The sequence below is a fragment of the Cherax quadricarinatus genome, chromosome 63 (assembly GCF_038502225.1).
Source record: "Cherax quadricarinatus isolate ZL_2023a chromosome 63, ASM3850222v1, whole genome shotgun sequence".
NCBI classification, from domain to species: Eukaryota; Metazoa; Arthropoda; class Malacostraca; order Decapoda; family Parastacidae; genus Cherax; species Cherax quadricarinatus.
The window spans coordinates 15,140,821-15,157,439 of record NC_091354.1 but is presented as its reverse complement, the minus strand read 5'-3'; the positions used below and the strand labels follow the sequence as shown (position 1 = coordinate 15,157,439).

Here is a 16,619-nt window from a genome sequence, read left to right as displayed (position 1 = left end):
AATGTTACTTTGCTCACACTCCAACAGCACGTCAAGTATTAAAAACCATTTGTCTCCATTCACTCCTATCAAACACGCTCACGCATGCCTGCTGGAAGTCCAAGCCCCTCGCACACAAAACCTCCTTTACCCCCTCCCTCCAACCCTTCCTAGGCCGACCCCTACCCCGCCTTCCTTCCACTACAGACTGATACACTCTTGAAGTCATTCTGTTTCGCTCCATTCTCTCTACATGTCCGAACCACCTCAACAACCCTTCCTCAGCCCTCTGGACAACAGTTTTGGTAATCCCGCACCTCCTCCTAACTTCCAAACTACGAATTCTCTGCATTATATTCACACCACACATTGCCCTCAGACATGACATCTCCACTGCCTCCAGCCTTCTCCTCGCTGCAACATTCATCACCCACGCTTCACACCCATATAAGAGCGTTGGTAAAACTATACTCTCATACATTCCCCTCTTTGCCTCCAAGGACAAAGTTCTTTGTCTCCACAGACTCCTAAGTGCACCACTCACTCTTTTTCCCTCATCAATTCTATGATTCACCTCATCTTTCATAGACCCATCCGCTGACACGTCCACTCCCAAATATCTGAATACGTTCACCTCCTCCATACTCTCTCCCTCCAATCTGATATTCAATCTTTCATCACCTAATCTTTTTGTTATCCTCATAACCTTACTCTTTCCTGTATTCACCTTTAATTTTCTTCTTTTGCACACCCTACCAAATTCATCCACCAATCTCTGCAACTTCTCTTCAGAATCTCCCAAGAGCACAGTGTCATCAGCAAAGAGCAGCTGTGACAACTCCCACTTTGTGTGTGATTCTTTATCTTTTAACTCCACGCCTCTTGCCAAGACCCTCGCATTTACTTCTCTTACAACTCCATCTATAAATATATTAAACAACCACGGTGACATCACACATCCTTGTCTAAGGCCTACTTTTACTGGGAAAAAATTTCCCTCTTTCCTACATACTCTAACTTGAGCCTCACTATCCTCGTAAAAACTCTTCACTGCTTTCAGTAACCTACCTCCTACACCATACACTTGCAACATCTGCCACATTGCCCCCCTATCCACCCTGTCATACGCCTTTTCCAAATCCATAAATGCCACAAAGACCTCTTTAGCCTTATCTAAATACTGTTCACTTATATGTTTCACTGTAAACACCTGGTCCATATATATATATATATATATATATATATATATATATATATATATATATATATATATATATATATATATATATATATATATATATATATATATATATATATATATATATATATATATATATATATAAATATATATATATATATAATCAATAACAACTTCGATTAGCCAAGGATTCAAACCCATGTCGTTTTGGCCTTGCTTCATGGTTAGTGAAAACCACATGACGCTCTATCCCACTGGACCACACAATCCTGCAAGAATCAAGCACCCAGCAGAGCAAGGTGTTTTACCTTGAACCGAGGACATACTGTGGTGTAGGTGCCTCCGAGCTAATTTCATTCTAATCCCCGTTTGGTGTACTAGCCTCTACCAGTGTCATGTAGTTTTCGCTCGCCACAAGGCAGGGCCAAAACGACATGGGTTCGAATCCTCGGCTAGTCGCATTGTTATTGATTCAATAAAACTCGTTCGTGGTCACAATAATATAAATACTGCTTGTGGAGGCTAGTACACCAAACGGCGATTAGAATATTAGCTCAGAGGCACCCCACACCACCGTATGTCCTCGAATCAGGGTAAAACACCTAGCTCTGCTGGGTGCCTGATTCTTGTAGAATTGTGTGGTCTAGTGGGTTAGTGCGTCATGTAGTTTTCGCCCACCACGAGGCAGGGCGCAAAGGACATGGATTCGAATCCTCTTCTAGTCGCAGTGTTGTTATTGATTCAATACCACTCGTTCGTAGTTTCTCTCTCTCTCTCTCTCTCTCTCTCTCTCACACACACACACACGCACACACGACACGAGGACAGGAGGGTTAGGGGAGATATGATAACGACATACAAAATACTGCGTGGAACAGACAAGGTGGACAGAAGATGTTCCAGAGAGGGGACACAGAAACAAGGGGTCACAATTGAAAGTTGAAGACCCAGATGAGTCAAAGGGATATTAGGAAGTATTTCTTCAGTCACAGAGTAGTCAGGAAGTGGAATATCATAGCAAGTGAGGTAGTGGAGGCAGGAACCATACATAGCTTTAAGATGAGGTATGAGAAAGCTCATGAAGCAGGGGGAGAGAGGACCTAGTAGCACTCAGTGAAGAGGCGGGGCCAGGAGCTGAGTCTCGACCCCTGCAACCACAATTAAGTGAGTACACACACACGCACACTATATATATATATATATATATATATATATATATATATATATATATATATATATATATATATATATATATATATATATATATATATATATACACACACACACGCCTAGGGATGTATTACCGTCCTGTCAAGTGAGTGTAAAACGGAAGGCTGCAATTGTTTTACATAATGATAGGATAACTTTTTTCTGTCTCATAAACATGCAAGATTTCAGGTACGTCTTGCTACTTCTACTTACACTTAGGCCACACTACACATTCATGTACAAGCATATATATACATACACACACTCCTCTGGGTTTTCTTCTCATCTTACTAGTTCTTGTTCATTTCCTCCTCTCCACGGGAAAGTGGAATAGAATTCTTCCTCCGTAAGCAATGCGTGTCGTAAGAGGCGACTAAAATGCCGGGAGGCGGCGGCCAGTAATCCCTTCTGAATAAATTACTAAATTTAAAAAGAGAAACTTTCGTTTCTCTTTTTCGGCTACCCTTTCTCGGTGGGATACGGCCGGTTTGTTGAAAGATTATATATATATATATATATATATATATATATATATATATATATATATATATATATATATATATATATATATATATATATATATATATATGTCGTGCCGAATATGTAAAACTGGTCAATTAGCAAGAACTCGTTTAAAATTAAGTCCTCTCTGAAATTTTCTCTTATACATTTAAAGATATATTTTTTTCATTAATGTTGATGTAAAAATTTATAATTTTGCACCAAAAGGGACTTAGAAAACTTACCTAACCTTATTATAACAAGCGCAATTTATTTTAGCCTAACCCAACTAAATATATTTTACATTTGTTTACAGTAATTTAATACTAAACAAACGCAGTGAAATATATTTTTTTTCGTTACGTTCAGAATGATTTTGGCGAAATTATTGCATACACAAATTTTTACTTGTCCTATATGGCAAGATGAACGTTGCTATTTAAGCCAAGATGGCAAGTTCTGCCTATTCGGCAAGACATTATATATATATATATATATATATATATATATATATATATATATATATATATATATATATATATATATATATATATATATATATATTATATATATATATATGTCGTGCCGAATATGTAAAAACTGGTCAATTAGCAAGAACTCATTTAAAATTAAGACCTTTCTGAAAATTTCTCTTATACGTTTAAAGATATATTTTTTTAATTAATGTTAATGTAAAAAATTTTAATTTTGTACCAAAAGAATCTTAGAAAACTTACCTAACCTTATTATAACAAGAGCAATTTATTTTAGTCTAACCCAACTATATATATTTTAGATTTGTTTACAGTAATTTAATACTAAACACAGTGAAATATATTTTTTTTCGTTAGGTTCAGAATGATTTTGGCGAAATTATTGCATACACAAATTTTCACTTGTCCTATATGGCAAGATGAGCGTTGCTATTTAAGCCAAGATCGCAAGTTCTGCCTATTCGGCACGACATATATATACACAAAAGTAAAGATCTAGAAGGGGCTGGGAAGTGTGGAAGCTGTGGTAACTCAGCCTCGTGCTGGTGGTGGCGGCAATCACAGGGAAGCCTATCCCTGCTAGACATAAAGGCACAAACACAAATACTTCCATATGGTAACCAAGCAGGGTGCCTTTACCTTTCATATAACTGTAAAAGTTGTGAAATAATGACAACGTACAACAGTGCTCAGCAAGAACTACACCTAAGAATTTTAAAATAAAAGGAAAATACAAAACGAAAGTAAAAGATAATAAATATCATTCTTGTGAACAAAATCCTTTTTACGAAATCTTCATTAAGAGAAAAATTCAGACATAATAGCATCACACTCAGATAACGAGTGTAAGAGATCCAAGGTCAACCTACAGGCTCGCCCACCACTCAAGGTCACCACTACCAGGACAGATGCCAGTAACCTCCACGCAAAATCTCAGTTAAAGTCTAGACGAGAGAAACTGTGTTAGAATTTACCCGAGAGAACGAGACAATAAATGGATCTCATCTCTCCTAGAATGAGAGATGAAAGCCTCTGGACAGGTATATCATACGAATTTAATAATAACAAAGATCACAAAGCCTTTCTTGGAGTTATTATCAAATGCAGATAAAAAGCGGGAAAGGGAAGTAAAGAAAGGGTACAAAGAAATACAGTACATAGAAATATATTCAGAGCAAGATATACAGGAAGACACTGACCACAAAACTGCAAATGACAGAAAAAGACAAAGTAAAATATGTAAGTACTGTACCAGGGAATATGCAAATATGGAATAAGATGTAAAGATCCACACTCTAGAAAGTGTTCCACTAGGTTCGGAAGGGACTTTACCTGTGAGATGTTTTGAGAGTTTTCCTATTCTCGCAGCCTGACCTGGGTCCAGGACTCCCTGTTGACTGCCGGTTCAAAAAATTTGTTACTGTTGGTGGCAAGCCAGCCCACATATCCATCACAGCCTAGCTGATCTGGCACACAGCAAATGAAGTTATTTATATTTGTTCCGGCAAAATTTCTGACATCTTCTGGTAGAAGATTAAACAGTCGAGTCCTACGGATGACACTGTTCTTATTGTGCTAGTAGTTTCCCAGCTTTTCACTGGGTTTTACACTTCCCTCCTTACCATTCACTGCAGTGCGTTACAGTATTGTGTAGGTATGGGACTAGACCCTCCAGTATCTTCCATGTATCAAATCCCTCTCTTTCGCCTTCTCTCCAGAGCACACTCAGTTTCTTGATATATTTCCAATAGTTTATATGCTTTCTTGCCTCTATGCAGTAAGTAAGCGTACTCCGATGCTGTTATGATAAAGATTCCAAGTATTTTCTCTCCGAGATGGGCAAATCTTAAGCTAAACGTTACCCATAATTCCACTTAAAAAAATACAAAATTACATACCTTTGATATACCTTACCAAAAAAACGAATGCATAGTAAATAATGATATTTTAAGTGGAGAGAAACAATCTAAAGAAATGAGACAATCAATGAAAGACAATTTAAGGCAGAGAGATTCATGTCAATGGAACACAACGAACCTGCTTTTCAGACAAATTCAAATCTACAACAGCCCCAGCACAATCCGTACTGGAGAGACCAGGAATATGTATATCAAGAATCATATCACACGATGGTGCAGTACCAGAGGTATTGTATTTTTTATGTTTTTCTTTCTTAAAATAATAAATTCTACCCCCTCCCCCTTTCTTGCTAACATTCTTGGTTTAAAACAAAATTAAGTTATATATTATGGATGTACCAAAGTATCAGCATAAGTATCGACAAGTAACGGCCATTTTTACTGTATCGGTGAAAAAATATTATGCTTAAAAATGTCAAAATAAACACTACCTCACGGTTACACACACACACTATCCACAAGTGCCTCTGACAACTAGTAACTAATTAGCACAAGAGGCCTAGTAATGAGAAATGACATTGTCATCTAAAAAAAATAAGCTATTTAATAGTTAACCTTCCTGTGTTATTCAATATATATTGTCCAATAAGCATTCTTTTACATACTAAATATAGTCATTATGATTTCAGAATAAAAAATATTGAAAAAGTATCTGTATAGGCAAAAAATTATGTTCATAGAAACATGTACAAGGGATGTTTTGGACAGTGAGACATATGGGTGCAAAACTCTAATGTATAAAGATATGAGAGTAAGTAAGTCACAGTAGGACTATGTAAGAAACTCATTTTAGGTTTATAGACTATGGCTTTGAGGGGTACAAGAGATGTACCGTGAAAGCTTTTTGGTGCTGTGGATGAGACAGTAGGGTCGGTTACTGCCGCTGATTATAAAAAAGAAGCGCTAAACAAACAAAGGTCTACTGCCATTCAGATAACCATGTCACAGAAGTGGTGGGTGTAAAATCATCCTACTGTAACCTCTGTAGTTAAGTGATACAGTATTGGTCCAGCTATATGCATAGAGTATGGTTCAAGTTTCCGTCTATTTTTCTATTTATCCATAAACAGTAGTTCATTCCGACTTATCTTGGGTTTATATAAGTAGTGTGTGTGTGCGTGCGGGATCGCGTATGTATGAGCGTGCGTTCGTGCATGTGCGCGCGTGCGTGTGCATGCGTGAGTCGCTCTACATTTAAAAGGCTGCTTGAATCTTTGTTATTTGTCTTCCTCCAACTTTCGATTTTATATCCCTCATAATTCGAGAACGCTTTATCTAATCGCCTTTAAATTTTAAACACTTGTGTATGATAGTTAGCACCAAATTTTAGGAACAATTGGGATGTTAACGAGCTCTATGACTAAAGTTGTTGAACCCCATTCCCAGCACCTTGGATTATTATTATAATCAAAAAGAAGCGCTAAGCCACAAGGACTATACAGCGCGCAGCACCTTGGAACAGCTGGAACAACCTTCCAAAACTGTGGCAGAGCTACAAACATTCACAAAAGTTGCCTAAAAATTCGACGGCGGCGGAGAATGAAATTCATGTATGTTTACCTGGAGAGAGTTCCGGGGGTCAACGCCCCCGCGGCCCGGTCTGTGACCAGGCCTCCTGGTGGATCAGAGCCTGATCAACCAGGCTGTTGCTACTGGCTGCACGCAAACCAACGTACGAGCCACAGCCCGGCTGATCAGGAACCGACTTTAGGTGCTTGTCCAGTGCCAGCTTGAAGACTGCCAGGGGTCTGTTGGTAATCCCCCTTATGTATGCTGGGAGGCAGTTGAACAGTCTCGGGCCCCTGACACTTATTGTATGGTCTCTTAACGTGCTAGTGACACCCCTGCTTTTCATTGGGGGGATGTTGCATCGTCTGCCAAGTTTTTTGCCTTCGGTCAGAGTGATTTTCGTGTGCAAGTTCGGTACTAGTCCCTCTAGGATTTTCCAGGTGTATATAATCATGTATCTCTCCCGCCTGCGTTCCAGGGAATACAGGTTTAGGAACCTCAAGCGCTCCCAGTAATTGAGGTGTTTTATCTCCGTTATGCGCGCCGTGAAGGTTCTCTGTACATTTTCTAGGTCAGCAATTTCACCTGCCTTGAAAGGTGCTGTTAGTGTGCAGCAATATTCCAGCCTAGATAGAACAAGTGACCTGAAGAGTGTCATCATGGGCTTGGCCTCCCTAGTTTTGAAGGTTCTCATTATCCATCCTGTCATTTTTCTAGCAGATGCGATTGATACAATGTTATGGTCCTTGAAGGTGAGATCCTCCGACATGATCACTCCCAGGTCTTTGACGTTGGTGTTTCGCTCTATTTTGTGGCCAGACTTTTTTTTGTACTCTGATGAAGATTTAATTTCCTCGTGTTTACCATATCTGAGTAATTGAAATTTCTCATCGTTAAACTTCATATTGTTTTCTGCAGCCCACTGAAAGATTTGGTTGATGTCCGCCTCTTCTGATTATTATTATTATAATCAAGGGGGAAGCGCTAAACCCGGAGGATTATACAGCGCCTGGGGGGGGATGTGGAAGGCATTCAGGCTTAATTCGGGGAACTGGAGCACAGATCCAATTCCCTAAATCAAGAGCCCCTCACCAACATCAAGGAACCTTCCTTGAGGGGACCGCCTCTTCTGAACGGCTTCAATATTTAATGGCTGATGCGTCTTCAGGACAGGATAGTACCAATTCAATTTCGTTAGCATGCAGACAAATTTGTAGTAAAATAATAAAAAATACTTGGAACTGTTGGAATCTGTGCCATAATTGGAAAATGACAGGCCCGTGGTCTGGTAGGGTGGCCCATAGCCTGGTAGGCAACGCTCTTGCTTCACTGGTTGAGTGTCCGTGGCTCGATTCCCGGTAAGGGTGGGAACACTGGACGTGTTTCCTTACACCTGCGGTCCCGTTCACCTAGCAAGCAAGTAGGTACCTGGGTGTTAATCGACTGTTGTGGGTCGCATCCTGAAGGGCAAGATTTGAGGACCACAATGGAAATAAGACTGACAGTCCCTCGATGACGCACTGCCTTTCTTGGGTTATCCTGGGTGGCTAACCCTCCGGGGATAAAAATTCGAACAAAACCTTATCAGCTTCAAATTTCACCACTAGTGTTGTTTCGTGAACACACGTCTCACACTGCGATTGGGTGCCTAAGTCCCAATTTGCCAATTTAACTGAATAAATAGGGATATTCATTTTCATTCAGTAACTAGAGAATGCTTCTTATGGTTGGCTTCACAATAATGACAATGACGTCCATAATAAGGATGATACCCCATAAGTTTCGTCTGATTAGGTGTAAATACAAAATTTTACTGAAATGGTTGAAAAAATGGAATTGTTGTAATCAATCATGCGCTGAAAATGTCTTTTCTGATTGACTTTAAACTTTTACTGTTGCTTAGCTTCATTAAAACAAAGATCGCCACTTACACTGAGCTGCGTCAATTTCAATTTGCTACTTTTATTAGGTGATTTTTTTTATCTAATAACCAGAGAATGGTTTTTCTGATTGGCTTCACTCCCTAAAAGTGGGCGTACCTTATTTTCTTTATTAATTCTGGGCTGTGTCTGTGCGAATTTGCCAATTTTTCTTTATCATATTGGATTTTTAAAAATCTAAATAATATGTCTGTCTTAACAGATTTTAGAAAAATTTAAATAAGAAAAGAAAACGGGAAAAAATTAATTTTAACGGTGTTTTTAAGTTTAACAAGGAGAGACTTTCCTGTTTTTCAGAACATTCTCAGCAACATTTTCGTTGGCTCTCACAAATTTTAGTTTGTTACTCAAGAACACCTGATTTGCTTTATATTTTCAACATTTGTGTAATGCATCTTGAGCAAGATTAAAGGGACTACTTGCATGCGTGGGCGCCCTGTATAAACTGCTATTGGGTCATTTCTAAATTTTGTTTCCTAGTGATAACTGGAGATAATTATTTATTATAATAAAAAAGAAGCGCTAAACCACAATGGCTATACAGCGCTATAACTGGAGATAAGCTCACCTGATCGGATGCAAAATTTCAACACTCCTGTAACCTACTTAGAAGTTTGGTATATTTAAGGTAATGTGTAGATACCAATTTTGCCACTTAATCTGGTGAGGGGTTCTTGATCCAAGGAATTGGACTTATGTTCCCTCATGCTTAGATCTATTTGAATGCTTTCCATTCCACAGGAGCTATATGTCCCACTACGGGTTTAGCACATTCACTTGATTAAAATATAAAATTCGTGAACATTAACCTTCGATGACTGATGGATCTAAAGAAATGGATGGAACGTGTTACGGATTTAGGTTGTGTAGGTACAAATTTTGTTCGATTCTGCGCAATAACTTGAAAATGAATTTTCTAGTCAACGTTAAACTTTTAGATATGTTTTCCTCAAAGGGAACAATGTCTTGATACTGGGTTGCTTAAGTCATGTGCCAGTTTTATTAATGAAATTGTTTTCTGTGAAATAACTGAATGAAAAATGCACAATACGATGACTGGAACAATATACAAATAACCCGCACATAAGAGACAAACTTACACTGTATCTAAGTTTAATGGTCCACGTCGGACTGAAAGCGTCGTCATGTGTGTCCTACGTGCAGGTTATTTGTGAACTGGTGTGTCGTTATCCTAGGTTTAATCAACATTGTTCTTTTATGTGCCTATAATGTGTGCGCTCAAAACCAGTGGTAAAACTTTGTATGTTATATACACTAAACTTACATAAAATCTTTTTTTCTTACTGTATACGTACTTACTTTCATTAAAGCTGGTCACTCTTACGTAGAGAAAAAAAAATGATTCTGTGCTATATAGGTCCCAGTTTGCTTTTTTGGAAGAAATTACAAAAATTTAAATATTCCTCTTCAGGCTATAATTTCTGAGTTCTGAATCTAATTAGCTTCAACCCTTCCATGATGAGAACTGAGCGGCTTCAGGTGTGTATTTTAGGATATTGGTCTCTCTGAAAGATCTGAATTAGATTTGGGGTATGTCTTAATTTATCAGTTTTACTGAAGAGCTTTGGATATTAATTTCCATGACTTGTCAAAGCCTCTTCTGATTCCTTCCAAATCTTCAGGGCTAATATTCAACTGCTTCATCAACTTATGCCAAACCCGGCATTATTCTAATCGCGTGCATCGAGGCGCAGCAGATAGTGGTTATGGAATACAGGGATATCGTACTCGGATCGTGCAGCGACCAAAATACATCTAGTTACAAAAAGGTTTCGGCTGCACCACAGGCTTCTTCAGTCTAAAACATCCGAATGTAACACTGGAAACAAGCAGCAGTAGTAGTTTTGAGGTAATCTGTCCCTCAGCCTTAATAGGAGTCGGCCAGTCCCTCAAGCCTAAAGCAATGGCGTACGGCCAGACCTCATGAACTGGAGGTAAAGCGAGGTGGAGGAGGTGGAGATGATGTCACAGATGAGAACTGTCCCACTAGTGGAAGCATGTCAAGCTAAACAGTTGTTAGCAAATCAGTTGCAACAGACTTCCCCTGTACTAGAGACCATGGTTTTGTGTCAGACAAGTTCCATATTACTTTTTCTATTGTCTCTAGTGTTACAATTACCTGTATTCGACTGAAGAAACCTTTTGGGCAGTCAAAACATCTCGGCAATGAAAATACCTGTGTTGCACATGCGTCTTATCCATCACATACACTGGTCGTGTAACAATTGTAGATATGCATGTGGAAATAACATAATAGCTACCGCACCGATACTGTATCACTTGTAAATGAATTTTACGACTAAAACATACTGGTCACCGTAGTGGGCAAGTTTCAGATACACCAGCTGATTACAAAACAATACGACTGCCACAGTACCATACATTTTTTTACAGTATTTACCATATACATAACCCTTTTGGACACAAAACGTTCAATTTCTTATTCGAGAAACTACCATCCGTGGGCTCAGACTATAATACACAATTATAGTGTTATTATGGTATGAGGAGGGAGGATGTTGGACTAAGTGATGTGTTCTGCCATGAACCTGGCATGACCTGCCAGTAAGCCACATTACGCAAGAGTAACCGGGCTGGTGGTAGCCACATTGTCACCCTACGGGCAAGTTGCCAAATTATTTATTCCCTTCCTCACCATGATCGTAGCACATGAAATAGTATATTCAACAGCAACTCCTTAACGGTCTATGGGATGGCTTTAATAATTCTTACTGGCCAGTGATTTAATCGTATTTGTTATAGGGCTTAGATATAAAAGGTAAAAATAAGGTGAATGGTGCCAAGTCTTGTCATATGTTCCTGTGGTCGCCATAGTAACGGAACTGACTGGTCATCTCAGTTGGAACACTCAGAATATATCTACTTTTAACATAGTCCACAGAATTCTAATTTCCTCTCGACGCGTCAATATATTACGTATACTAAAAATTCATTTCCAGATACCACATACTTGATTTCCATCCACTGGCTGGTGGTAAATTCCTTAATGAAATATAACATCGCCATTTTCGTCTATTATCCCCTTTCATTTAGTAATAAGAAACGTTTTGGACATGAAATCAAACATAATTCATCACCTCATGCATGACTATACCAATAGGAGGTCACAAGGCTCAACTACAGATGGTTGCCCTAGTTAAGTATTAAATATAAAAAGGGCAAGGACAATACCTGGTTTGTTGTTGGGTGTCTGGGCGATCACTATGGCTACGGCATCAGTTGCTACGGGCCGGCGCACTCCCCACCCGCGCAATAATATCCCTCAACACTACGCACAAATATTCACCGCTCCTCACTAATTTTCCCTCAGCTGCTCCACAACATCGCACATCTTCCAAACAATATAACTCCGGAAGTTTAAAATGAACTTGACACTCGTTCTGCGAGATTTTGCCAGAGCTACTTTGTTTATCGGAAGGATTTTCCTTAGTGACGACACAAGTTGACATTTTGTGCAAGAGATGTCGCCACCTGCCTAGCAGACGACACCTGCCACAAATGTTCAGTGTGTGTACCACTCAAGCCTCGTACTGACCCATTCACACGCCTTACTCCATTCATAACTCTTATATCATATATAGTTTGCATCATCTTAACATACAGCTTAAATTCTCATGATTTTACTTTTTGATTTATCCTATATTAATATTTAAGTGTAAAAGCTGGGGTGATAGTAGAAATAAAATATTCAAACAACCTTAAGGAGAAATCTCAGTATTTTCATCAATTCTCATACGCTATGGATTCCCACAAATACAAGGAGACCCTTCAATCAGTATATATATATATATATATATATATATATATATATATATATATATATATATATATATATATATATATATATATATATATAATGTGCCGAATATGTAAAACTGGTCAATTAGCAAGAACTCATTTAAAATTAAGTCCTTTCTAAAATTTTCTCTTATACATTTAAAGATATATTTTTTTCATTAATGTTAAAGCAAAAAAAAAATAATTTTGCACCAGCAGCGCTGTATAACCCTTGTGGCTTAGCGCTTCTTTTTGATTATAATAAAAAAAAATTGCACCAAAAGAATCTTAGAAAACTTGCCTAACCTTATTATAACAAGAACAATTTATTTTAGCCTAACCCAACTAAATATATTTTAGATTTGGTTACAATAATTTAATACTAAACAAACACAGTGAAATATATTTTTTTCGTTAGGTTCAGAATGATTTTGGCGAAATTATTGCATACACAAATTTTCACTTGTCCTATATGGCAAGATGAGCGTTGCTATTTAAGCCAAGATCGCAAGTTCTGCCTATTCGGCACGACATACATACATACATATATATATATATATATATATATATATATATATATATATATATATAGGTAGTAGGTTGGTAGACAGCAACCACACAGGGAAGTACTACCGTCCTGCCAGATGACTGTGAAACAGAAACCTGTAACTGTTTTGCAAGATGGTAGGATTGCTGGTTTCTTTTTCTGTCTCATAAACACGCTAGATAACAGGGATATCTTGCTACTCCTACTTACACTTTGGTCACACTTCACAGACACGCACATGCATATATATATACATACATCTAGGATTTTTCCCTTTTTCTAAATAGCTCTTGTTCCTCTTTATTTCTTCTATTGTCCATGGGGAAGTGGAAAAGAATCTTTCCTCCGTAAGCCATGCGTGTCGTATGAGGCAACTAAAATGCCGGGAGCAATGGGCTAGTAACCCCTTCTCCTGTAGACATTTACTAAAAAAGAGAAGAAGAAAAACTTTTTAAAACTGGGATGCTTAAATGTGCGTGGATGTAGTGCGGATGACAAGAAACAGATGATTGCTGATGTTATGAATGAAAAGAAGTTGGATGTCCTGGCCCTAAGCGAAACAAAGCTGAAGGGGGTAGAGGAGTTTCGGTGGGGGGAAATAAATGGGATTAAATCTGGAGTATCTGAGAGAGTTAGAGCAAAGGAAGGGGTAGTAGTAATGTTGAATGATCAGTTATGGAAGGAGAAAAGAGAATATGAATGTGTAAATTCAAGAATTATGTGGATTAAAGTAAAGGTTGGATGCGAGAAGTGGGTCATAATAAGCGTGTATGCACCTGGAGAAGAGAGGAATGCAGAGGAGAGAGAGAGATGGAAATAAATGGTATAAAATACCGACACAATGGCAATATAAACACAAATGCAGTATAATGTGATCCTTTATTGACTACGTTTCGCCCACACAGTGGGCTTTTTCAAGTCACAAACAGAACTACCTGGGGTGGAAGGAACGCGAGTATTTATAGTCCGGCTGAGGTCAGGTGAAGAATGCTGCATCTGATGATGTACCGAGTTGGGTTGTAGAGTCTAAAAACTTGGGTAGCTTGGAAAGGAGACTGGACAAGTTTGTGAGCAGACCTTCTACAGTGTTCTTATGTGGGATAGCGATGAAGAAGTTTCTTGGCAAGTGGTTCAGCTATGTTATAGAAGCCACTATTCTGGTTGAAGTTGTCGGATATAGAAATAAGTGATGATTCCAGGATTCTTCGGTATTGGGTGTTGTCTTCTGTGGCGATAAGTCTTGAGTTTCTGTAGTTTATCAAGTGGTTGTGTGAATTACGGTGTTGTACGCAGGCATTCCTTGTGTCGTCAGACCTGCTTGCGTATTGGTGTTCTGAAATACGTGTTTGGAGGTCCCTTGATGTTTCGCCCACGTATAACTTGTTGCAGTCATTACAAGGGATTATGTATACCCCTGCAGAGGATGGAGGCTTGTCCTGCCTACTACTGGTGATGTCCTTGATGGTCGTGGTTGTGGAGGTAGATACTTGGAATGATGTTTTGGCAAAGATGTTGGAAACATGTTTGGCAATGGAGTTGGTGGGAAGGACTATGTATCTCTTCTCGGCAGTGTCTTCTCTGGGTGTGTTGAAGATGTTTAGTGCTCGCCGTCTGCAGTCTCTGATGCAGACGGCGAGAGAGAGAGATTTTGGGAGATGTTAAGTGAATGTATAGGAGCCTTTGAACCAAGTGAGAGAGTAATTGTGGTAGGGGACCTGAATGCTAAAGTAGGAGAAACTTTTAGAGAGGGTGTGGTAGGTAAGTTTGGGGTGCCAGGTGTAAATGATAATGGGAGCCCTTTGATTGAACTTTGTATAGAAAGGGGTTTAGTTATAGGTAATACATATTTTAAGAAAAAGAGGATAAATAAGTACACAAGATATGATGTAGGGCGAAATGACAGTAGTTTGTTGGATTATGTATTGGTAGATAAAAGACTGTTGAGTAGACTTCAGGATGTACATGTTTATAGAGGGGCCACAGATATATCAGATCACTTTCTAGTTGTAGCTACACTGAGAGTAAAAGGTAGATGGGATACAAGGAGAATAGAAGCATCAGGGAAGAGAGAGGTGAAGGTTTATAAACTAAAAGAGGAGGCAGTTAGGGTAAGAAATAAACAGCTATTGGAGGACAGATGGGCTAATGAGAGCATAGGCAATGGGGTAGGTTTAAAAATGTAGTGTTAGAGTGTTCAGCAGAAGTTTGTGGTTACAGGAAAGTGGGTGCAGGAGGGAAGAGGAGCGATTGGTGGAATGATGATGTGAAGAGAGTAGTAAGGGAGAAAAAGTTAGCATATGAGAAGTTTTTACAAAGTAGAAGTGATGCAAGGAGGGAAGAGTATATGGAGAAAAAGAGAGAGGTTAAGAGAGTGGTGAGGCAATGTAAAAAGAGAGCAAATGAGAGAGTGGGTGAGATGTTATCAACAAATTTTGTTGAAAATAAGAAAAAGTTTTGGAGTGAGATTAACAAGTTAAGAAAGCCTAGAGAACAAATGGATTTGTCAGTTAAAAATAGGAGAGGAGAGTTATTAAATGGAGAGTTAGAGGTATTGGGAAGATGGAGGGAATATTTTGAGGAATTGTTAAATGTTGATGAAGATAGAGAAGCTGTGATTTCGTGTATAAAGCAAGGAGGAACAACATCTTGTAGGAGTGAGGAAGAGCCAGTTGTGAGTGTGGGGGAAGTTCGTGAGGCAGTAGGTAAAATGAAAGAGGGTAAGGCAACCGGGATTGATGGGATAAAGATAGAAATGTTAAAAGCAGGTGGGGATATAGTTTTGGAGTGGTTGGTGCAATTATTTAATAAATGTATGGAAGAGGGTAAGATAAGATAAGATTTCGTTCGGATTTTTAACCCCGTAGGGTTAGCCACCCAGGATAACCCAAGAAAGTCAGTGCGTCATCGAGGACTGTCTAACTTATTTCCATTGGGGTCCTCAATCTTGTCCCCCAGGATGCGACCCACACCAGTCGACTAACACCCAGGTACCTATTTGCTGCTAGGTGAACAGGACAACAGGTGTAAGGAAACGTGTCGAAATGTTTCCACCCGCGGGGAATCGAACCCGGGCCCTCCGTGTGTGAAGCGGGAGCTTTAGCCACCAGGCCACCGGGCCTAGGAATTGGCAGAGAGCATGCATAGTTCCTTTGTATAAAGGCAAAGGGGATAAAAGAGAGTGCAAAAATTATAGGGGGATAAGTCTGTTGAGTATACCTGGCAAAGTGTATGGTAGAGTTATTATTGAAAGAATTAAGAGTAAGACGGAGAATAGGATAGCAGATGAACAAGGAGACTTGAGGAAAGGTAGGGGGTGTGTGGACCAGGTGTTTACAGTGAAACATATAAGTGAACAGTATTTAGATAAGGCTAAAGAGTTCTTTGTGGCATTTATGGATTTGGAAAAGGCGTATGACAGGGTGGATAGGGGGGCAATGTGGCAGATGTTGCAGGTGTATGGTGTAGGAGGTAGGTTACTGAAAGCAGTGAAGAGTTTTTACGAGG

At 39.0% G+C, this 16,619-nt stretch overlaps 1 protein-coding gene across 4 annotated transcripts in view; it reads right to left on the bottom strand.

Annotated features, from left to right (window-relative positions):
* Positions 1 to 12,231, bottom strand: part of LOC128698178 (uncharacterized) — a 393,415-nt gene extending 381,184 nt beyond the window's left edge. The window contains exon 1 of one of the 4 annotated variants that reach the window (XM_070098652.1): positions 11,963 to 12,231. The gene's annotated coding sequence lies outside the window, so the exon portion shown is untranslated. The remainder of the gene's footprint in view (positions 1 to 11,962) is intronic. The other 3 variants (XM_070098653.1, XM_070098654.1, XM_070098655.1) reach the window with 3 other exon arrangements.
* Between the last annotated feature and the right edge of the window lie 4,388 nt (positions 12,232 to 16,619).